Source organism: Maylandia zebra, linkage group LG12 (assembly GCF_041146795.1).
Source record: "Maylandia zebra isolate NMK-2024a linkage group LG12, Mzebra_GT3a, whole genome shotgun sequence".
Classification (NCBI taxonomy): Eukaryota; Metazoa; Chordata; class Actinopteri; order Cichliformes; family Cichlidae; genus Maylandia; species Maylandia zebra.
In genome coordinates, this window is record NC_135178.1 from 24,253,550 (window position 1) to 24,278,428 (window position 24,879).

A 24,879-nucleotide genomic window follows, 5' to 3' on the forward strand; every position below is an offset into this window, starting at 1 on the left:
GCGGAGGGTTACCCTGGTGCAGGTGTGCTGTGGTCAGTTGAAGAATCCGCGAGTTTCTCTGTGAGTTTTCCATTACGTCGTTGCGCACTCGGTGCTTGCTCGGAAGTTTAGGGGTTTTTTTCGCTGCAAAAAGAAGTTTTCTTCCCACGCACGATGGACGCTAATGTTTTTGTCACTTTTTATGGAATCAAACTCAAAGTAATGTCAGTACTTCCACGCTTTAAACGCTGCACGCTCATACTCTCTCCCACAATCGATATGTGATCCATTGTTGATCTACACACAGCTGTTGTCACTAGCGGCGCACTCGCTTACGTCACTGTCGTGAGACATTATCGCAAAAAATCACAGTTTTTGTAACGCAGTAACGCAGCGTTCCTACGGGAAAGTAACAGTAATCTAATTACCATTTTTGCAATAGTAATCCCTTACTTTACTCGTTACTTGAAAAAAGTAATCAGATTACAGTAACGCGTTACTGCCCATCTCTGCTGTTTGCTGATGTATGTTGACCTGATAGAAACACTGAAATTGAAATGACTTTTTATGCTTCTTCCCATGCTTCTGTAGCACTAGCTAGATGCTGAAGTATCATAAACGCAGCTTACGGACACCTGCACTCCTTCCAGCTCACTTTTACTCCCGAATATAAACGCTATAAGCGATAGTTGACCCTAAAGTAACTAGCCTGTTTTGAAAATGTAAGGAGTAAAAGTAAACATTTCTCAGAAAAATAATTATTCAAGTAACATGTAAATGAAAATTCTACTTAACAGAGTAACAAAGTATTTGTACTTTATTAATTCCCAAATGATGGGAAAAGATGAGTGCTAAGAGATATTAACTGCTGTGGGCAGTGAGTAGAATAGTTTATACTGTACAGCAGGTCTGGAGTTTTGTAACCTTTTTAGAAGAAGACCAAGTTTCTTGGAGAAAGTACAGAAAAGTCTTGAGATGGACAGTCAGTTAAAGGCATCTACAACCAAGAGAAAAAATATGGACTTTCAATTTCACTGTGGGAGAAAAAATGGATTTAAATGGTAAGGAGAAAACAAAAGGAAGAGTAAGATAAGCGAGATTGATGTAGCCCAATCTATAGGCAGCTAGTGAACAAGTTCCCAGGAAATTATTGACTTGAGGCCAGTATCGATCTTGACACCCTACATAAACACCTCCACATTTATGCATCAGATTCACTTAAGTAGGAAAAGGTGAAGGGAAATGCCCTTGGATGTATTATCAGCACTAAAGTTGTTGCTCACATATCTTTGTCTGCTCATAAAGGGCGCTCATTTTCTCACATCAGATGGCCTAATGGTAAAAAAGAATAATTCTGAGTGTGCTCCTATTTTTTTTTAATAGAAATATAATAAATTTGATGTAAGATTGTTGCAATTACATGGGATTGGAGTGGTAAAATAAATACTCAGGAAGAATTGCTTAATCAGATTATTTACTGGAATAATCAAGCCATGCGTCTATTCTTTAATTGTTTGAGTTCACTGACAGAGGCCAAGGCTCCCTGTTGCTACAATATTGTTATACATCACAGTCCTCCCTAAATCCTTGATTGGCTCCAATGTGAAAGCTTTTTCAGTAAGTCTTTAAAGTGGGTCGAACTGGCAGTCGATTGTTATGTGATTCCATTTAAGGATGTGCTAGTGATAGTGTAAGGGGTGGTACTGTGGGACACAATAGCTTCTAGAAATACTTAAAGCTATTACTGTCTCTTTATTTAATGATTTTGTGAATGGGACTTAGTGTGTATGCATGGTTCAAATGTGCACAGGAGAGAGAGAGAGAGAGAGGAAAGAGTAAAGTTCAGTCCATAAACATAAATTGATGTGCTCTTATTTGCTTGCTCATAAATCTAGTTTCAGAGTACACATCGGGACCTGATGGACCCAGTGGTTCTGAAAAGGAACGCTGCAGACTCATTAGTTCCCAAAAAGAGAGTAATTTCAAGTGGTTTCATCATCTTGAGGCAATTCCAGTGTGCGTATGTGTTTGTTGGCGCATATCCAGCAGTTTTTAAGTGCACCCATACCGCTATTAAAGATTAGGGATGAAGTAGAGCAACACCCTTGTGTGTGTGTGTGTGTGCGCGCGCATGTGTGCATTAACATGTCAGTGTGTGCTTTTTCACAACAGGATAACAAAGACGATTTCTAACATCACTTTATAACCCTGACCAGAAAGCTGGTCCTTTCCTTCTTTAGAACTGGTACATTAGCACCATATTGAGCCCTTTGTTGCAGCCACGTGTGGTCATCTATATAAAGATTTTCATTACCGGACTTTACAACCGTGGTGTGTCTGTGTCTATAAACAAACACAATACACAGGGTGCTAGAATTCTCGTTATACTATCACATGTGCGCATACTGCATGCTTAAGAGTGTAAATGCACAAAAACGCACAAACACGCACGCACGCACACACACACACACACACACACACACACACACATTTACACGCACACACACACGCACGCACGCGCACACACACACACACACACACACACACACACACACACACACACACACACAAACTTACACACAAACACACAATTGATTGAAACACAAAAAGATTCAGCAGTGAAATATGCAGACTCAGCTTTGTTAGCTAATGCTATTTTTTTAAACTCCCGACTGCATCCCCAGCTGCAGATTTCCCCAGAGAGATGAGTGAAAAAAAATGACCACCGAACTCCAACATAAGGAAGTTTACATAGGATTTCTTTTTTGTCTCTTTGCTTTTTTATTGCACTTGAAACGCTCTTCTTTTGAAACGCTTTTCTCTCTTTATCCCTTCAAAGCTCCTTAGTGTTTAAAAAAAAAATGGATTCTCCACTTAGTCTTCCTTCTGTGTTTTTGAAATATGATGAAAAACAATCCCAGTACCCTTCAAATGGTCTAACTAAATAAGAAAAGAAAACTCAAAGGTCAACAATTCACTTTTTGATTGTTTCAGTAATAGATTTTAGATCTAAATTTATAATGTCTTTCCGAGTGGTACAGACTGAGCCTTATGATTTTTCTGCTTCAGCAGGCAGTATCAAGGAGCGTGTCAGGAATTCTAGCTCTGTATGTTGCGGAGCAGGCCAGTATCTCTGCGTGCGCTCGTTCTCTGAATTTTTGCAAACAGGCTCAGACACTATGCTATCCTAGTGACGGAATCTAATTGACATAATGCTTTCCCGAGCTGCTTACCCTAACCATCAAAAATGAATGCCTAACCCTAACCTTTAGGCTACGTTCACACTGCAGGCGAAAGCGCATCAAATCTGATTTTTTTGACCCTATGCGACCCATATCCGATCATGGTGTGACAGTGTGAATGGCACAAATCCGATATTTTCAAATCCGATCTGGGTCACTTTCGTATGTGGTACTGAATCCGATACATATCCGATGTCTCAGAAAGCGACTGCTGTGTGAACGGTCAAGTCGCACTAAATCCGTCTTTTACGTCACTGACACAAGACAGACGCCAATTATCAGCGCCAGAGAACACATCGTGAACGCTTCCTGGCCATCCAGTGAAACTGCTGGGAAGACAACGTTGGAGAAACTTTAACATTTTATTTGTACTGCATAACCTGCAGGTTCTGACAGAAATCTGCAACTATCCTTTGAAGCACCGCTCCTCTAAAACAGCAATAAGGATCATTATTAGGTTATCTACATTATTATGTAAATAACAAAATAACTTAAAGCAAAAATCGGGAAACATGAAGTCCGAAGTCTTTATATTAAGGCCATCAGTCAAACAATATAGTTTGTTCTGGGTCTAAACAGAGCGCGTTGTGTATGACGTCTTCTTTTGCGCATGCGGGCCGCTTTGAGCGTTCACACTAGAGAGCGTTTGCTGTCGCATTTTATTTGTAGTGTGAACGAGCAGACAAAAAAAATCGGATTTGATCAAAAAATCGGAATTGAGCATTAAGACCTGCAGTGTGAACGTAGCCTTAGTCTAAACCTAACCATAACCTAATTGTAACCCTGAGTCTCAAAAATGTCTTCAAACTCGTGAGGACAGGCACCTTTGAGGACAGGCACCTTTGTCCTCAAAAGTGGCTGTTGGTCCCCACAAGTATGGTAAAGTTCAGATGTTTTTGGTCCCCACAAAGATATCTAAACAGGTAAACACACACAGTCAGTAGTTGTCTCAAAGCTTTTGGCAGAGACCCTAACAAGTCATTGCAATTAGATATAAAGCTACAAATAAGAAATGAATCCTGCAACAGAATGCTCCCCTATCTGCATAGTTAAAAAGCGTTCCACAACGCAACACAGTGAGAGAGATACTATTTCAGTTTCACCAAGCAGCCACAAAACTCCTTGGGTTAGTGAAACCTTTCTTGTTTTGTACATCTAGGCAAATTTTAGTCCTATTCATTTCAAAGGAAGAGGAGTAGGTGGAGAGGCAGACAGACTGAAAGGTCTGTGAGACAGTCACGCTTCCACTTGAGAAACCTGGGGGGTATGAGCTTGGGAATTGTTTATGAAGGTTTTTAAATTTCAGCTTTGCATGCTGCATTATGACTGTATTAAAGATAGAGAAAGAAAAAAAAGGTTTGGGCATCAGGGAGAATAAATTGAATATCTTCTTTCCTCACAGGGTGTAGTAATTAAACGCATTTATCATTAGCAGAGATCCCAACTCTATCTTGCAAGATGGCCAGGCGGCATAAAAACGAGAAAAGGAAACTCAGCGAGATTAGTGAAAGACAGAGGGAAATGAGAAAAAATATTGCTGCTTTATATCAGTGAAAGCCTTGAATATAGGGTAATCACATAAAAACCACTGACAGGCAAAGTGATGCAATTCAGTGTTCAGCTGGGAAACCTTAGTCTAATCATTTATGTGGATGCTACTTTGACACATACCACCCACTTAAAGATTTCTGCAGACCACCCATAGCAAAGGCACTTCCACAGGGAATCCTCTTTATCCCCACAACGCCACATAAACTGCTCAGGAGTGGTTCAAGGAACACAGCATTGAGTCCGAGGTGCTGACCCTGTCTCCAAGTTCCCCACATCCAAATCGGATTGAGCGTCCACAGGGTGTCCTGAAAAGCCCCCAGAGGCAAAGGCTGGCTGCCTTAAGAGGATCTATACAATATTAAGCAAGTGGCTTTAAGGTTGTGCCTTATCGGTCTGTGCTGTATTTTAAATAGGTGGGATATATTTTATATATGTATCCATTACTCCACTTGTCCAACTTCAGCCCGTCTCAGCTGCCATCGGGTAAGAGGCGGGGTACATCCTGGACAGGTTGTCAGTTTATTTAAACATTATGAACTTAATATTAGTTTCTGCAAGATGTCAGTTGCAGTCATTCGGATCATTTCTATTACCTTCCCGCATTTTTGCCTTTTGAGTTGACTTGAGCAAAAAAATGTGCAATTTGTGTACCACAGTGAAGATCAACCTCTCACAACCACAGCAGGAAATTAACAATTATCCTTCTCATCTGTCTGTTTGGCATTCTCACTCTATCCTTCTAACTGTCTGTGCATGTCTGATTCCCTGTCTGTCTGCGGAATTTCCTCTCTATCATTAAACTAAAGAGTGGAACAGGAAATATCAAAGGTTAATGTGTGAGTGTATATGTGGAAGCATTAACTGTGTAGTGGGGAAGTCACAATGCAGTCAACAGAATTTTGTGTGCATTGGTTTGGTCTAAATCAATTCTGTTGTCAAACTTAAAGATATGCAACACCCACATTGTGTTTGCTCTGTAATTAAAAAAAGTTTTGTGGTCTGTGAAATACAGTAAAGTAATTTCAGGATGTAAATAAATCTCACATTTGTTTGTCTTTCCCATTTTTTTCATGCTTTCCTTCCACATTGGTGTCACTTCGCTTCAACAAAGGTAAGAGAAAATCATGTGTGCAGTGCAGTGTGCATGGATATGTGACAGTCAATAATACCTCTCGGTGATGAGAGAGAGGTAGACAAAGAAAGGTCATGCCAGAAAGTTGGAAATTGAAACAGTGGTAACAGTAACCCATTACAACTTTAGATTTCTCATTTGTTAACATACGTTCCTTTAATAGTCTGATTTAATTTCAACATTTTCAAACATGAAAAGTATGGAGGGTATCCAGGAAAGTTTGTGTACAGTTAATTTAGGACACATAGCCTTGGTGTACTGAGTCACAGACAGCTGTGAAGCAATGCAGATTACATAGAACGGACACCAAGTTAAGAATATTTGTAGAATTGAATGAAATTAAGTATAACAGCACTATAAAAAAAGCAAAGCTTTTCATGTTCAGTTTTGTTCTAATTCGACCTTATACGCAGAATTAATAGAAATCATGCTGTGTTTGATTTAAGTGATTTATACGAAACAACCATGCACTTTGCTTTTTCAAAAACAATTACACTAATTTTTTTCTATAGTAGAAATTATTTTTAAATAACACGTGTGTTGTACTTGTTCTTATGGGTATAATTTACAATCCCTTTTACTTCAACTACAGTAGCTGAAGAATGCTTGACCATCTTATTCTGTGAGGTCCAAATCAAATGTTTAGATTCTGACAATGTCCTCACAATGTACTTATTAAATCATAATTCCTGTTTACGAGAATCACTTAAAGGATTTTAAGAGCATAAGGTCATGACCGATTCCTGGTCCATTTCCATCATTTAAAAAGATGTAATCTTGAATTTATTTATCTTCTAAGGAGATTAAAGATAAGATAAACTGCACTGATGCCTGAGGACAAATTAGCTCTGTAGCAGTTCAGATAACAGAGGACTCTGTAGATAAATACAATAACAACAAAACATAAGCTTTAAGTTGATATCCTCATCATGCTAATGCAGATCTATCAGGAAAAAGGGAGCACTTATCATATTATTTATTGGCAGATTTAAATAAATTATGAGAAAAAACAGACTGCCACTTATTTGTGAAAGAGCACAGCAAAGCTTAGACCATGAATCATACCATAAGACAGAAACAACCTTGTTTAGACTACAACAGCCAAATCACAGATGACTCCGTTAAAATGGAAACATAGCATGGCAAAATGTTGCATGTCAGTTCTGCTCTACATGATTGGAGTTTTTTGTGACACTGTCATCCCATGAAAGGGCAGTTGTCCTCAAGGAATCTGTTTTGCTGTGACATTTTATGTCTTTATATAAGATTTTCAGGTTGGTTGCAGCTCAGCTGTGTTGTTCTTGACTGCAATCCAAACAAGGCATTTATAAACTATCGCTCCAAGCAGCGATGAGGGGGCCAAGCAGTTCAGTTGGGCACAGTGGCAACTTGATCTGATCATGTTAAAAGCACTGCTTTAAGAACTGATAGGATAAAGAAAAATACATTTTTGTTATTACAGTACCACCGCCTCCCTTTCACCCTACTGCCCCAGTACATAAAAGTACTTTATTGGATTACCGCAGGAAGTGGTGTTAAGTCCATATATCAAATTTTGTGTCAGTTTGTCAAAGTGTTAATGAGATATGATCCCATCTCTTTTTTTGATGGTTTCACTGCCAATTTTAAGTCACTGCAGGCAAACATAACCATTTTTCTGCAGTATTCGCAACAGTAGCCGTCAAATAGCACATAATTTCCTCACAACGGGGTCCAAAGTCCATGTAACAAACTTGGTTTTGATATATCTAAGAGATGCTGAGAAATAACCACACTTTCTGTTAAGCAGAATAGCTGCCGATTTAACTAGCTTTGATAAACAAAAGCTTTAAAAATAGTTGTAATCATAATAATTCAATAAAAATACACGTGACTGCTGTGAGGCTTGGTCTGAAAATCATCGGAGCCAGTTTTAATGACGACTCTGAAAAAATATTGCAGAGGTATGTAAGCCTAGGTGGCTTCTTTTATACAGTATTTGTTTGTATGCTGTGCACTTCTACATTTACTCCAACAGCTGGAATCTTCTTTAATTAAAGCTCTGCAATTTATTGTACCTGGGTAAAGTTCACAGTTGGCTGCATTTCTTGTCTTACGAACACACATATACACACACACCTCATTATGTCTAATCACAGTCTACATCATCGCATACATATAAACCTTTTTCATCAGCCAGTGCTCTCACCTTTCAGAGTTCTACAAATGTCTTGGATTGTATTTGTCCCAGCGTGCTATTTATTAAGCCAGTTAGTACGTTGGGATAGCAGGCAGTCAATGAGGCCCATAGTCAGTGACACTTACTCTGACTTTTAGTGATATTAGTTTCACCATTAAGCAAATGAACAGCCAGACAACCAGTCAACCTGGAAAATGTGTGAAATCCAGTATTTAAGCAAATGACGCTCATTAATAGTTTTTAGATAAGCAGCACTAAAATAGCTGTCTACTGCTAGAGGGGAGAGATGAGTTTTTTCTTTTCTTTTCTGTAAGGTGTTGTCTTATTATCATTGTTAAGGCAATGAAAGTGATTAAGGAAACATTGTGAATGGAGTGAGAAGAAAAAAAGGGTGACGAATGAGGTTAGGAGGATAAATGAGAGAGATGAGTTTGATAGTGGGGTAAAAAGGTAGATGGAGATATTTTGAGGTCAGTCAGTGTGCCGTCGGAGCATTATTATATGAATTGGAAAACACGTATACACACACACTCAAAGCAGCAGAATGCCACCGCTTCAAACAATAATCTCTTCATCCATCAAATGTATTATAAGAGATCCATCACAGTCCCCACATGTCAGCGCAAATTGATGTTGTTCCTCACACTTGCATACACATTTGAAGCATGGATGAAGATTGGGCATTGCTTACAACTGATGCGTTATTATCTAAGGCCAGATATCCATCAATACTTCTTTTTTAATCTAACACTGACAGATATATTGCTTCTGAGAAATAAGAAATGAGAAACACTGTGCAGAAAAGCTTAATCGTCTCCTTTAGATAGGAGATGATTAGTTCTTCGGTGAAAACTACATTATCTTACAAATAAAATGGAAATTGATACTATTTTACGGCAAATTAAGTAGGAATTTACACATAGTGTATACCCACTCAATTAATATTTTTTACATTTATTTAATTGCACACATTGCTTTCAGACATTTCTGTCTGAAAGCATAGGCAGTGTAATGTACATTTCAATATTGCAGTTTATATAATTTTCTTTTTATTCATAAACAGCTGGTGTTGGTTCCTTTCGTTCTGATTTTTTGCATTTTTGTGTATGTACTATGCTGTTTTGTAGACATTTGCATGGGCACCCCTGCAGTTTATCTTTCAGTTAGTTACTCCATAGGTTTCAAAAATAAGTCTGTTGCTGTTCATTACATTTTTAACAACATCTGTATTACTGTTCAGTTACACAGAAGAAAGCAGAAACAAAAAATGGAATTGAACAGGAAACAGTGATTACTGATATACGTCTGCAAATATAAAAAAAATTAAAGATTTCAATTTTCTTGTCCATTCAAAACATACAACAAATCCAAGATGTCATGGCTCACAAAATCCAATTAATCAGACTGACTTTTTCTTTTATACACTCAACAAAAATATAAACGCAACACCTTTGTTACTGCTCCCATTCCCCATGGGATGGACGTAGAGACCTAAAATTCATTCCAGATACACAATATAACCATCCCTCCCAAACAGTGGTCACAAATCAGTCCAAATGTGTGGTAGTAGGCACATCTGCTATATTGAGATAATCCATCCCACCTCACAGGTGTGCCACATCAGGATGCTGATCTGACATCATGAGTAGTGCACAGGTGTACCTCAGACTGCCCACAACAAAAGGCCACCCTGGAATGTGCAGTTTTGTCTCACAGCAAAATGCCACAGATGCCACAAGCAATGAGGGAGCGTGCAATTGGCATGCTGACAGCAGGAATGTCAACCAGATCTGTCGCCCGTGCATTGAATGTTCATTTCTCAACCATAAGCCGTCTCCACAGGCGTTTCAGAGAATATGGCAGCACATCCAACCGGCCTCACAACCGCAGACCTCGTGTAACCACACCAGCCCAGGACCTCCACATCCAGCAGGTTCACCTCCAAGATCGTCTGAGACCAGCCACCCAGACAGCTGCTGGAACAATTGGTTTGCACAACCAAACAATTTCTGCACAAACTGTCAGAAACCGTCTCAGGGACGCTCAACTGCATGCCCGTCGTCCTCATCGGGGTCTTGACCTGACTCCAGCTCGTCGCCGTAACAGACTTGTGTGGGCAAATGCTCACATTCGATGGCGTCTGGCACGTTGGAGAGGTGTGCGCTTCACGGATGAATCATGGTTCACATTGTTCAGGGCAGATGGCAGCTGAGAATGTCCCAGTTCTTGCATGGCCAGCATACTCACCGGACATGTCACCCATTGAGCATGTTCGGGATGTGCTTGACCGGCGTATACGACAGCGTGTACCAGTTCCCACGAATATCCAACAACCTCGCACAGCCATTGAAGTGGAGTGGACCAACATTCCACAGGCCACAATTGACAATCTGATAGACTCCATGCGACGATGTGTTGCACTGCATGAGGCAAATGGTGGTCACACCAGATACTGACCGGTTCTGGGTCCCCAGACCCCCAATAGCGCAAAAAACTGCACATTCCAGGGTGGCCTTTTGTTGTGGGCAGTCTGAGGTACACCTGTGCACTACTCATGATGTCAGATCAGCATCCTGATGTGGCACACCTGTGAGGTGGGATGGATTATCTCAATATAGCAGATGTGCCCACTACCACACATTTGGACTGATTTGTGACCACTGTTTGGGAGGGATGGTTATATTGTGTATCTGGAATGAATTTTAGGTCTCTACGTCCATCCCATGGGGAATGGGAGCAGTAACAAAGGTGTTGCGTTTATATTTTTGTTGAGTGTATATATATATATTAGGGGTGCAACGATACACAAAATTCACGGTTCGGTTCGGTTCGATACTTTGGTGTCACGGTTCGATATTTTTTCGATACAAAAAAATGTTCATGCATTTTTAATTTGTCATTTATTAAAATTATAAATATATATTTTAACTCAAAAGTACAGTTTTTAAATTTAACCCTAACCCTTGTGGGTGTTTTTTATTTTGACAGCGAATGCGCACCTGCGGACCACTTATGTGGAGCCCTGGTTATTTAGCTCATCATATTGCAGCCACAGAAATTCTTTTGTCCATGAAACCATAAAGCTGCACTTTCTTTTTGCCTCATAGTCTGATTTGTCATAACTTCTCCGTTTTGTGGTAAGCTTTTCTTTGGCTGTCACTTCTTCACCCTGACCTGTCTTATTTGGCTCAGCAGAACTGAAATGCTTTTACACGCGCACTCACATAAGCTCAGCGATTCTCTGCGCGATCAACCTCTCACATGTTTAAGCTTGCTGCGGGAGATTTCACTTGTCATGTTTGCATAGTAAGCTAACGATTAATAAGATGATGTCAGAGGAATTGGTGCACAAATTATCATCACTCACAGATCAGTGCTGTCGCTCTCTATACACAGTTCGCACGATTGCAAAGTGAAAGCAAAAAAACAAGCGCAAATTCAAACGCGACTTCAATATGTCACATATTGACAGTGGCTCACCGATGCCAATGACATAATTACCCAGCTACATTTCTGAAAGAATGCAAAAGCATTGACATATATTTTTCCTACAATAGCCCGACGGGCAGGGAAGAGATAGATTTTGGTAGCTCGACTGAAAAAATCGCTAGCTCCGGGACGTCGGGCTAGCGATATTGCAAGCCCTGTATCTGATTGAGGAATCACTCATCTTTGGAAAAGAGAGTTTATTACAGAGAAATGGCTCTTTCCAAAATAAAAGCTATACTATCCGCTTCTTCTGGGCTATATTCTCAGCAGTATAAGGAGAATCATGTGCTAACAGCTGTCTAAATGACTCGGCTAAAGTTAGTAGCATGCTTGCTTTTTTTTGTCTGCTTCCACTTGTCTTTGCACTAGGATGATGTCGGCGTAAATGTGCAGTCATATTCGTTGTGTTCCCACTAGTGCTTTCAGGTTAATCTTGTTGAAATGACCTTAACGCCACAACACGGCAAATCTCCGTTAACGAGCTACCGCCGATCGCTCCGTGCATGGGGCTAGACGGCCAACACGTTAACGAGCTAACTGCGCTAACACACTAGTTCACACCAATGTAATTGAGCATTGCATGGCACATCCAACATACTGTTTTACTTTAGTCCATGACTCGCTTACCTTCAGGGTCATACGTCACATGAAAACCAAAATAATTCCAAACGCCAGATCTGAATGAGGTTCAATTTGCCTGTTGCAAGGAGAGCTTAACTTCTGTCTTGCTAGCTTGCCCTGCGCTCTTCCTTCTGACTATGCTGTCTGTGTTGAGCGCTCAGTGGATCTGCGCTCGACAGTGCAGCCTAGGCGGAGTAGTCGAACACAGATTCACTGAGCGCTCAACACAGACAGCATCGTCAGAAGGAAAATTGATAAAATAAATTACAAATGTTGTATTGTTCGATACACATGCGTACCGAACCGAAAGCACTGTATCGAACGGTTCAATATCGATACGAATATCGTTGCACCCCTAATATATATATATATATATATATATATATATATATATATATGTATATATATATATATATATATATGTATATATATATATATATATATATATATTTTTTTTTACAAAGTTTTAAAAAGCTGTGAAAGGGTTTTTCCAAATTCAAATCAATGCAAGTATATTTTGAAAGACAAACAAATGTGTCATTCTGTCTATCCATTTGTCTGATATGATTTTTTTCTTATCCAGTGTGTAACATTTGGTCTGTTGAGCTACTTTTCCAAAACAGTGCCATTAGCCTTTTGGAATTTACAGCAAATGCTAATGCCCTATAAATTGAATTTTCATAATAATTTAGTACATTATCCTAAATTCGAAGTCTATTACAAATGTATCTAACCATATTTTTATGCTTTTACTTGTCTGAAACTTTAAAGGTAGATACGGACTCTCAGCAAAGCTTAAAGTTAGTTTTGATTTCTCTCACGCTTTAGTGTTACTAATTGTGTCAAATAATAACGTGTATCACAGTTAGTTGGGTAAGTCACTCATTATGAAGTCTGATTGCAGTTCTAATTAAACAACTGCCAAAATGCTCAATGCATATCATGTGGGGAGGGAGTTAGAAGATGCATGTGTGTGAGTGCATGGATAAGAGTGTTTGGTCCCCTCTTGAGTTTAAGAGGCGGAGACATACTTGGTTCAGTTGCTTTATTGTCAGACTAAACTGTGGGGAAAGTTTTCTGCTTTATTCCCTGCAGGTAGGCATACTCTACCTTTTAAGGTGACATTTACTGGTAAACCTACCAATGGAAGAGTAGCATTGCCTGTTAATGTACAATAAAAATGATGAGTAATTATAATAATAGTTACATTATTAGCTGTGGAATAAAAACTGATATTTTAAGAATTATGAATAGTATTATGTATTTTATTGCAGTTTATTATTTTATTCTTTATTTCTTTTTTAAACAAATAGTTGTAATAAAGTAATAAAGGTTTAATTGCTCATCAGTGAGCCCATTAGCCCGTTTAGCTGATTGCAGGTTGTTGGCCAATCCCTGCCTAAATGTGCAGATATTATGGCCACTGGGTGATATCACTTTTGTAGATGCTGAATCAGAAGTCACATTTTGAAAGCTACAATATACTGAAGTTTTTATTCAGCAGTGGTCACAGCAATTATGTGGTGTTAAAATGAAATAATTTATCTTTCGGATATATGTAATTGATTTTAAATGTAACAAATAGTCCCTTTCGTGGCTTTTGTGACACCCGTGTCTGCGACAATGATTTGATTTCACTGAAAAATTTGTGTGCATTCACTCATGATTGTCTTTCTGGGCCATAGTTACAAAAAATGACAGCCGCAAACACAAATACATGCAGTTATGTTTACATCAGTTAAAAGGTCCTAGCATGTAATTACACTACTTCTCTGGAATCTTTCTCTAATGCTATCCATTACCGCTGCTTACCGAACCTTAATCCTAGCTTTAAACCAAGTCTCAACCTAAAATTCAATATTTCGCATTAGGGGACTTGTTTTTATTGTCAAAAGAGAGTGCTGTGTGATTGTGTTTAAATTTATGTTCTCACAATATAAGTAATACAAGTATGCATACACACATAAATCCGATAAGATCTTATCTGGATTTGAGTGGCTACACATAGTAAAACCTCTGTTGTGCAGAGACACTAGGTTTCATATCATATGTGTGTCATGGCCAGATCTTTCATCATCCCTGCACTGTAAAAAAGGGCAGTGAAATTGACATAAAAACCATGTAAAACCCCTACAGAAATGTATAGTAAACCCCAAAACACAACTTTCCTGTTTTGATCACAGTGAATTATTGTAAACCTTTAAACAGAATGTTCCTGTTATATTTACAACATGAATGTGTGATTATAATCAAATTTATTGGTTAAAACTACAAATACTGTGAATAAAAACAGTGAAACACCGTAATACTCATAACCAAACAATCATGTTAATTTGACATGCAAATACTGTAAAAATCACAGTTTTAGTCAGTTTTTCTTAAAAACACATGACGTATATGTAAGTCACTTTACAACTGCATGGATGTACTGGGCCTACTTTTAACATGATTCATGAAATGATGCAAAGTCATGGATTGGACTAATAAAAATGTTTTCACAGAAGATGTCATTGTGAACCTGAGAGGTTGCCTCTCCATTTATAGGCTATATAAAAATATACAATTAAAATTGTTTACATCATGTTTTTTTCTTAAATCATTTGCAGCCTATTGTAGGGTAACCAATAAGAAATTATTATTTAACGACTAAGTAATGCTTCTGTCATAATGCTTGTATTCTTTATGTTTCTTTTAATTGCAATGTGATACTTAGACTAGAATACTTTTTTGGGTTAGGTCAGCAATGTCTCATTATTAAAGGCTAAACAAACTTACAGTGCCTCCCATAGGATCTCTATGGTGCCTCATCTCCACAGAGCTGTAAGCTACTTCAGGCCACTCACAGTTGCACTGAGCGCGCCTAATTTTGAATGTGCATCTGAAGCTCGTCTCTGATTGGATAATGACGTGAGGGCGGGAGGAGAAGAGCGCCTAGTTCACGACTATAGCTAACGAGCCAGCACGAGAGAGAAGACGGGAGAAGAAAACATCGAACTTTCAGCAACTACGTTGTTAGGACAAATTACAAACATACGATTTCAAGTGTTTTTTGAGGATCTGTGTTTGTTCGTCAGAAAGTCTGCACGGTAAGTTCAATATCTTGGCGACGTTTTTTTCGAGATAAAAGCACCAGTTGATATTTAGACCAAGGCTCATAACCTAGCGCTAGCATGCTAGTTCAGCTGAAAAGCACAGGCAAACTTTAGAAATACTAAAAATGATCATCTGCGTCTTTTGTAAAAAGGTATTGGTCACATTAAGAGGCTATGTACTACATTGCAGAGTGCATAAGAATGAGCCTTGTTGTATTTTTAAATGTGTTGGCGCCAATTGCAGCCAAACATTCACCACGTACTCTGCTTTCAAGGGGCATTTTTATCGTGTGCACAATGCACCTGCACTTCAAGCTACTCCTAAAGCTCTTGTTGCAGATTTAAAATGTGCAGTTTCATTATGTGCCCGCCATTTTCAAACAGCTTAAGTGTGTCTAGTGTCTCACTTAAATGATCATATTGCAGGGGGCAGGTCTGTGTCATGTCCAGTAAGTGGTTGTAAGCATATGTTTACAAAAAAGTCATCATTTACTTCTCACATGTGTAGGAAGCATAAAGCTTGTTCCCCAGATGGTATTGATGACATGTACAAGGAATCTCGTCCTCAGCCCCCAAATGACAGTACAGAATATTCAGAAAACACACATGAAACCATGGCATCTGCTAGTTCAGCCAGTGATATGCCAGAGAAGGATAGTCATTCTTATCTCAGAAACATGTGTCTCTTTTACCTTAAACAGCTACTCAGCTACTTTGAAGAGAAGGAGGAGTCCATGCTTCTCTGTGTTGAAGATACATGTCTGGCAGATGAGGTACAACTGGAGCAAGTGCCTCTGACACCCACTATTATCATGTGTGGTAAGTCTGTTTCATAGCTCTCTCTCTCTTTTTTTTTTAAGTGCATTTTTTATAGAATGTCATGTGACTGCCGTGTTTATTGATATAACCTGTTAAATAATTTCTTCACAGGACAGTCCTGCTATTCCTCAAGAAGATACATGCTGAGTGTTGATCGGCACCTCGTCAGCACAAACATATCCTCCTTCATTTCTGCACTGTGCCTCATGTTTGGGAGCTACTACAATTTCAACATCCATTATCCATCTGAGCTGGCTTCCACTTTAGAGTTTCTTCAGAGGTGAACAAATATGGCTTTGTTATTTCTCATAACTGAGACTCTGGGATCTGGAGTCTGGCTTTGATGTGGTTCGAGTCCAGGTCTGGCTCTGAGTCTCGGTCGGCTTTGGAGCCGGTTTCAGTTGTTTTTTCTGTTTTTTGTTGTTGTTTTTTTTGTTTGTTTGGTTTTTTAAAATACATTAACAGTCTGAATCTGGGTCCAAGCCTGGCCGAGACTCAGGGCTAGACCAAGCGTCAACTGACGTCTGACTACCTATAACCTTTGCTTTGGATTTTAACAATGCTAAAGTGTGACATATCACTGCAGAAGACACTCGTGAAGGGTGCCAATACTTTTGACCATGCATTGTTCACTTCCCCACAGCATTTTGGTTATACTTTGTCTTGAACGTGGTCATGGCCATGACTGTATATATATGTATATACTTAATTTTTACTTACTTTGTATGTGTATTTTAACTGATCAATTATAAAAATGCTTAATAAACTTTTATATGATTGTTATTCTACAGGTGTTTCTTCTCCATAAACCCAGAAAAAGGAACCAAAGTAGAGAACAAAAACTCAAAGCGTCGTCTCAGTGTGAACCCTCGAGTCCTCACCCTGATTTAGGATCTCGCCGACCACGAGTGGCGCTAAGCCTAAATCTTGACTCTCTGTGGACTGTTAGTTTTACTTTGTTAATTTTGTTCCACAATGTGTACTGGAACCTTTTACTGGTCGAATGCATGAAGCCAATTCATGAAGATGTTCTTTCTTTGTAGGAATGTTCTTTATTTACATAAGAAAAGAAAAAAAACAACATGCTGCTACTGCAGTGTTTCTAGACCACATGTGTAGGTTTGTTTCACCACGTGGTTTTGCTGATGTTTTCTGACCAGGGCCATGGTTGTGGTGACAGCAGGGTGCGTGTTGCGTTGCACGGTGATTATGATCATTTTTGGCACAATATGTGTTTTTTGTTTTAAAGTCTTAACAGGTTATTTAACTTTTTCTGGTGGAGGGTCTAACAAATGCTTGTTTCATGAACATGGTTCTTGCTTTGCAGGAATGTTCCACAGCTTTTATAGCCTATATTTTGATTGAATTGTGTAGTTGCTGTGTGCCTTGCATATTGTGTTAGTTGGAAAAATGGATCCATTTGCTGTCATTTTGCTAATGTGGCTGCAAAATAAATTTCCCAAAAGTGATATTTTCCTCTCTTGTGTTTTCTCATGTGTATTTTTGCATGTTTGGGTGTAGGCGTAGCAGTAAGAAATTTGCTGGGTTATGGTTAAAATTTTACATTAAAACATATAATATTCAGCATAGATTTTATGTATAATTTACAGAGCAGCTCCATTTAATATGCACAGTTTCACCGTAGTTCTACCATTTTAAATTAGTTCTTTGTACGATATTTCCCTGTTAATTTTGCAGTTTATGGATCCACAAAAAGCATTTATTACTTGTAAAAGATACAGGAAATAGTGTATTTATATATCACATCTATGTGTGAAATTAACTTCTTTTTCCTGTAGATTTAACAGTTTTAATCTGAGATTCATTCACTGTAAATCAATTTACAAGTTGCATCTGTAAAGCGTTTTTACAGGAAGTCCCTGGTAACCCCAGCTGCCAGGGTTTTCCTGTAAAAACAGCATGTTTTTTTTTACAGTGTGGAGCTTCTTTCTCTCTGTTACTCTCTTGTGTGTGTGTGTGTGTGTGTGTGTGTGTGTGTGTGTGTGTGTGTGTGTGTGTGTGTGAGAGAGTAAAAAGTTCAGCCATGAGAAGCCATCCAGAATGCTTATCTTGTAAATTCAACAGCTCGACTGCTTTTTTTTTGCTGTGGCAGCAACACACAGACGCACTTTTTGCCACACATACAGTGCTCACAAACACACACGCACTTCACACACTCAGAACGCCTTACCCCATGCTGCTATGCCTGAGCTTGACGCGCCATGCATTGACTGCCATCAGTTGAGCTCAGATTTGATGATTCTCACTTCTTTGAAGTCCCAGTCATAGTCCTGTGTTTGTGTGTGTGCATGTTTGTGTGTTTGCATAACAGAGAAGAGAGTGAGACACAGAAAGTGAGGCTGGACACATGAGACATTGTTCTATTTGTACCTATATTCTGACATTGTTCCAGTTTTTTCTTCTGTTTTTCCCTTTTCCCCTGCCTTTTTCTGTTCCCTTATCCCTCTCCATTCTGTCATCCCACTCTCTTTTTTTTACATTTAGATGACAATATATTGTAGCATTGTGTTACAGTTACCTATACTCCTGTTCCTTGTATTAAGCTGTGTTAGCCTGTCTTCAACTTACAGTTAATACCTTTAAAATTAAGTGACTATTCTTTCTGGATACAATGTACTACTTCATATACTACTAAAAGTAAATATTTGGTGTGACCATATTTATTCTTCAGCACAGCTTGAACTGTCTTAGAGAAGATTGCTCATATCTATCATAGATAGTGTTTGTTTTTTTTTTTTTTTACTGTATTGGTAGTAGGGCTGGGTGATATGGCCTAAAATCCATATTACGGTATATGGTAAATGGTAAATGGCCTGTATTTATATAGTGCTTTACTAGTCCCTAAGGACCCCAAAGCACTTTACATATCCAGTCATCCACCCATTCACACATGCATTCACACACTTGAATTTGAAGCATGTGTGGTAACGATATATTTTGCGATACATATATACATGTATATGTATGTATGTATGTATATATATATATATATATGCATGTATGTATATATATATATGTCTGTGTGTGTGTGTGTGTGTGTGTGTGTGTGTGTGTGTGTGTGTGTGTGTGTGTATATGTATATATTTTTATGTATATGTATATATATGTGTGTGTGTGTGTGTGTGTATATATATGTATATATTAGGGGTGCAACAATACTCGTATTGATATTGAACCGTTCGATACAGTGCTTTTGGTTCGGTACACATATGTATGAACAATACAAAATTTTAAATTTATTTTATCAACTTTTCTTCTGACGATGCTGTCTGTCTTGAGCGCTCAGTGAATCTGCGTTCGACTACTCTGCCTAGGCTGCACTGTCGAGTGCAGATCCACTGAGCGCAGCGCAAGCTAGCAAGACAGAAGCTAAGTTTGTTGCAACATTGCAAATTGAACCTCCCCCACCCTCATTCAGATCTGGCGTTTGGAACTATCTTGGTTTTCATGTGAAGCATAACCCTGATGGTAAGCACGTCATGGACAAACGTAAAACAGTATGTCGGATGTGCCACGAAATCTCAATTACATTGGTGGGAACTAGTGCGTTAGCGCAGTTAGCTCGTTAACGAGTTGACGCCGTCCAGCCCCACGCACGGGCGATCCGCGGTAACTCGTTAACGGAGATTTGCCGCATTATGGCATTAATGTCATTTTAACGAGATTAATGCTGACTGCACTAGTGGGAACACAACAAATATGACCTAGTTTTTGCAATGAATTTTGTTCACTCAAATTATTTTTTCGTCCCTCAAAATAAATTTCTTCTCAAAATGCAACATTTGCACCTGTAATTTTTTTTTTTACGTGCGTTCAAATTTTTTTTACATGCACTCAGAATAGTGGCACAAAAAAAACGGCATAGTGTCAGTGAGACAGAGAGAGAGAGAGAGTGAGAGAGAGCGAATACCCCTCAGGCTATGAATGTCACTTCTTTTCTCCATCCATTGATACAACTGTGTATTCCCAAGTGAATGGGAATACATGCTCAATCTCGCCATCTCTTTCTTTTGTGTCCTCTCAGTGTCATTTTCCATACACAGCTTTCATGCTTTAATAACTCTGGCCATCTTTAATATCAGTAGAGGTTAAAGTGGTCCAGAACGATCCGGAACAGTGTTCTGGCACCTTCAGTTACTGAGTAATTGAAACTGATTGGCAGATTAATACATAGGAAAGTCAAGTGAGTTAATTTTTCATGAGCTGCAATCTGGCATTGCTTGTAGCTGACGGTATGAAGAAACTTGCTTAGTAATGAGAAAGTAATGTCATCCCATGGTCCTGCTGACGCTGTAAGCCTTTTTTCCCTCATCTCTGTCATGTGTTCATTCCTCATCTCAACAAAGTATCTATCTATCTATCTATCTATCTGAAATTGAAATTGAATACTTTCGGTGGTTTGAATGTTGTATACAGAAGAGTTTTGCTTTGCTCTCATTAATAATGGAAAGGTTAACTTTCTGTGCAAGGTTCAGTGAGCAATTTCCTTAATAACATCTTGTATGTAGTTTGGTTTACTTATTAAATGAAAACAGAATTGTATTGGCTTTGAGTAGCTAAATTTAATTATACATGATATTAACTTATCTCTTCAGATGAAATGTTATAGAACAATTAGCTGAAAATTGCAAATTGAAATTTTCAAGTACCAAATACCTATACAGTAGGATATAAGTTTGTTGAGATTGTGCTTCAAGGAAGAGAAAGAAAATCTTTCTGCTAGATGAAAGTTGACATCAGTGAGCTAAACACAGACTCACACACCACAGACTTCCAAAGACACACAAACACCAGTAGCAGCATGTCAAGTTCCTCTAGCAAAGCTACTGTCACTGTTTGTACCCAAGAGCCAGCTGCTTTGAGAGCATCAGCAGTTTGGGAGGAGTGCTTGGATGTGTGTTTGCATGTAAGCACATGAGCATTTGGTGTGTATCTGTGGTGGTAGACAGCCACCACTAAATGAAATAGTAAGGCAAAACCACTCCCCTGGCCTTAACAAGGAAACTTCTCATAAAAACATTATCACCTTACCGAAACCTTAGCATCTATAATTGAAAACTCAACCCAAAAACCTCCACCACCCCACAGACACACCCACACAGTGACTCATCAGCCCACACACACACGCACACAGACAAGGACTTAGCTTTTTAACATGCTACACAGACACACATTTAATGTTTAAACATGGCATTGTGAGATAAGAAAGAGATGAAGGGCATCTGGGTGGGAATAGAGGAAGATAGTGAGTGCGAGGAAAATAAATTTAGCCCAGGAAAATATTTCTGAAGATGGCTGCAAGTTGGATTTCATTTTTCAGCTTTTTAGACAGAAATCCATGTTGAATAAATACTCAAATCAGAAGGTAACAGATTTGAAATAGATTGGAATGTTTCACACATAAAAAAGTGATCTAGCTTGTCATTGTAGAAAACTGACCCTTACAAGTCACTTTCCTCATTTTAACCTCTACCAAAAGAGTGCATGGACAGTTAGGGAGGCTAAATATGAAGTGATATTAAGTTAAATGAATGTGAATTGTGTCTGAAAACTTGCAAAGATCTGCTTATGTTATTTTTGGTGTTTCACTAAAACCAAACTTGAATAGTTTTTGTTGTTATTGGGACTGGGGGATGAACTGTGTTGTGCTATTCGATGGGAATATGCTACAAAAGTTTGTGGAGATTCTGATATACTGCATCATATGATCTATTTCTCCCGTGGTCCTTTATGTAATAATGATTAAAGCAGGAGCCTGGTTGAGGTATTTGTTACTATTCTCGCTTTTAGGAAATATAAACAGTCCTTCCATCCTGCTACTTTCATCTGAGGTATTTGCAAGGTTATATTCAATGCTGAATTAGGCTGCAGTCAAACTATTCATGTTTTTATTTCATCTCGGTGAAACTATTTTAACAGTGTTGACAGGTACTGTACAGGTAGATTCATCATTAAGAATTTGCCAGTTCTTTTAGGGACCAAGAAAAATGAACAACTCTGATTTTAATTACCTTACACAGGATACCCATTTATTTGTTTATTTTAGATGTGATTTATTTTGATTTAGCCTGGGCCCTGAATGTGTATAGGAAGTGTTGTCCCAGCACTAAATAGTGCTCATTCTGTAGTTCTTAGGCAGGAACCTGCTGACCTTTCATACTTAATAAATGAAAGAGTAAAGGTGACCAAATATTCACTGTAATGTCTCCCAGGCTGTGGAAGAAGTTAGCTAAGACACTCTGGTTTGTTAAATCAGTATTTTCTTTGAAATAACTTATAAAGACCTATTTGTAACTCATGGGTTGTAACTTTTCCTCTAATTTTGTTATTTTACACTTTAGACTGCTGAGTTACGCTTTATTTTATTCGTTGCACTTAGGTCTTGGTTTTAATAGTTCAATACACTTATTTTTAAATTCATAAAGGTGTGAAGTTTAAATTCATAGTAATAATATTAATCATCATCATCATCATCGTTATCATCATCTTCTCACTGATGATTGGAATGATCTGTATGTTTGTTCCCAAACTCCTCCTGGACAGCATGTTCAATACTTGAGATATTTAGTCTTCATGGTATTCTATGTTGCCGAGCAACCAGACTAGAGTTATAGACCAAAGAGTACTGGTGCATGGGCTTGTAAAAATAATAATAGTTTATTTGCTTCATTCAGTGCTTGTGTTTCGTTTTGTCTTCTTCCATTGGTCTGTATATCTTTTTTTGTCATCTAGCAACATCAAGATAGCAGGGTTGATCTAATTATGTAGCATAATTTAAAGTCACGAATCCATGTTAAACCAAATCTATAGGTTGTTAGTCAATACCATACTAACTGCTATAGTACACGTGAGAAGCTGTGAGATGTGAGTGTGGAGATATGAGTTCGGCTAAGAACTCATAACCTTGTTTAACTACCCTGATGAGACTAGAGACAAGTGGGACTTGATCCAGTTTACCTGAACATTTTATGTCATACTTTATTCATAGAAGTTAAATTAAAGTTAAAATCGTTTAGGTGTAGGAGTGGAAAAGACAAAACAAAAGCAGCAAGTAACAAATGGTTTAACCCTCCGAGCTCTAACCCCGACACTAACCCTGATTCTTCTTTAATCATCCTCAGCATGCTATAATGATTTGATGCTTCTTTTTTTTTTTACAGCAAAGATAGTTTTGCTTTTCCCTAAAATTAACATTTGGTGTAGAGTTAAGGTTATCATCAATAATGACTCTCAAACAGTTAGTGTTTTTTGTATTGGCTTTGACCTCGAGTCCCTGAACTTACCGCTGTTTCAGTGATGTCAAAGCGTAGAAATGATTGGGCCTTGAGGGGAACGTGATAAGGTAATTGGAATGGTGCTGGTGCCAGAAGTCAAAGGTTTGTCAAATACTACTTTGTTAAGTTATGGGATATGGGTTTGGGTTAACCCCTTGTGAATGCCAATGGTTTGGTGTCTCGTGGGATTTTTATGTCTCTCACTATATTTTATATTAAATCTATAAGAGTAGATCCCTTTTGTTGGACTACTTCCATATGTAACTCTTAGTTACATATTTATATAGAAAATATAAACATGAACTATTTATTTAAGGCCATGGACAAATTTAAATTGAGTGGTTTGAAAGGGAAAAATAGTTCTGTTCATTTCTGGCTTGCAGTAGGAAGTATTTATCAATGAAATACATTTTCTTGCTTACATTTTTTTCTCGCATTTATGACAGTAAATAGAAAATATCTTCATCAAAGACTAAAGAAAGAAAACTGTCAACTGACATTTCAAGCTTTCACTGAAAGTTTATATTGACCTTTATGTGATCTGTAAATGTAGCAATGAAAGGTAGTGTGAAAGTAAATATTGAATCTCAGACTTCAGCTTCGGCATTTGGACTCTCCAGCCTTTGCAGCTTAAACGTAGCTGAATGCACTGTTAGTGTTTCCATGTGGGTTCCTGCAAACAGAAATAACTTTTTCTCCCATTATCATATTGCATCTTGCATGCAACCTTTTTTTTCTGCCCAAGACTGCAAAGTAGTTGCTCTGTGAACTTGGGAATGCATCATGGGAATGAGTTGAGCAATGGACCTCATCTTTTTAGAAAATTTTTTGAATGAGAACAGGACTTAAACCAAACCAGTGTCTACATTCAGACTTTGGCAATAAATAATGATTGCAGTCAATTAACCAAATAAACACTGGTTTTATCTAATTATTAACTCCATTACTAACCATTTTAATCAGTATTTAGTGCAGTGGTTTTTTGTACCTCTCACAAATCATGGTGCGATGAGGATACATCACTGTTTTTAATAAAACATTTATATTAAAATCTTTTTAGATTAAAGTCCTACATGTAAAACACCATATTTATTTTTACTTTTGAAATTATATTTTAGATTTAGATTTGTTTTATGAAGTAATAATAGCTCCCAGCCTGTCTCTCTCCCATCTGACAGCACTTGTCTTTCAATTATCAAAGCAGATAACTCTGGAGAAATTACATTGTGGCACAAAATTTAGCCTGCCTCTGGATCCCACAGACTGGCTGTTGATTCATCCTTTGAATTATAAACCCCAGCCAGGATGAGGACCCCCAAATATCCATCCTTCCAATTCTCGCAAAATACACTGTCCTTTTAGATTAGTCATTTCAACAATGATTTTCTATATGGAGTTGGACACGACCAGCTCAAAAGCTAACTTGATATCTATCTTTGCCAAGTCTCTGCCATTCTAGTGGGCCTTGGCACTGTCTTTC

At 38.3% G+C, this 24,879-nt stretch overlaps 1 protein-coding gene and 2 long non-coding RNA genes across 6 annotated transcripts in view; all 3 read left to right on the forward strand.

The window, feature by feature from the left end:
• grid2 (glutamate receptor, ionotropic, delta 2) overlaps positions 1–24,879 on the forward strand; it is a 558,936-nt gene that overhangs the window by 176,193 nt on the left and 357,864 nt on the right. The gene's annotated exons all lie outside the window — the stretch shown is intronic.
• LOC112435696 (uncharacterized) lies at positions 14,397–16,307 on the forward strand. Its single transcript, XR_003024742.2, has 3 exons — positions 14,397–15,279; positions 15,987–16,104; positions 16,216–16,307. It is a non-coding gene; the product is annotated as an uncharacterized LOC112435696 (long non-coding RNA).
• LOC143421495 (uncharacterized) lies at positions 16,318–17,573 on the forward strand. The gene is made up of 2 exons (XR_013101163.1): positions 16,318–16,384; positions 16,896–17,573. It is a non-coding gene; the product is annotated as an uncharacterized LOC143421495 (long non-coding RNA).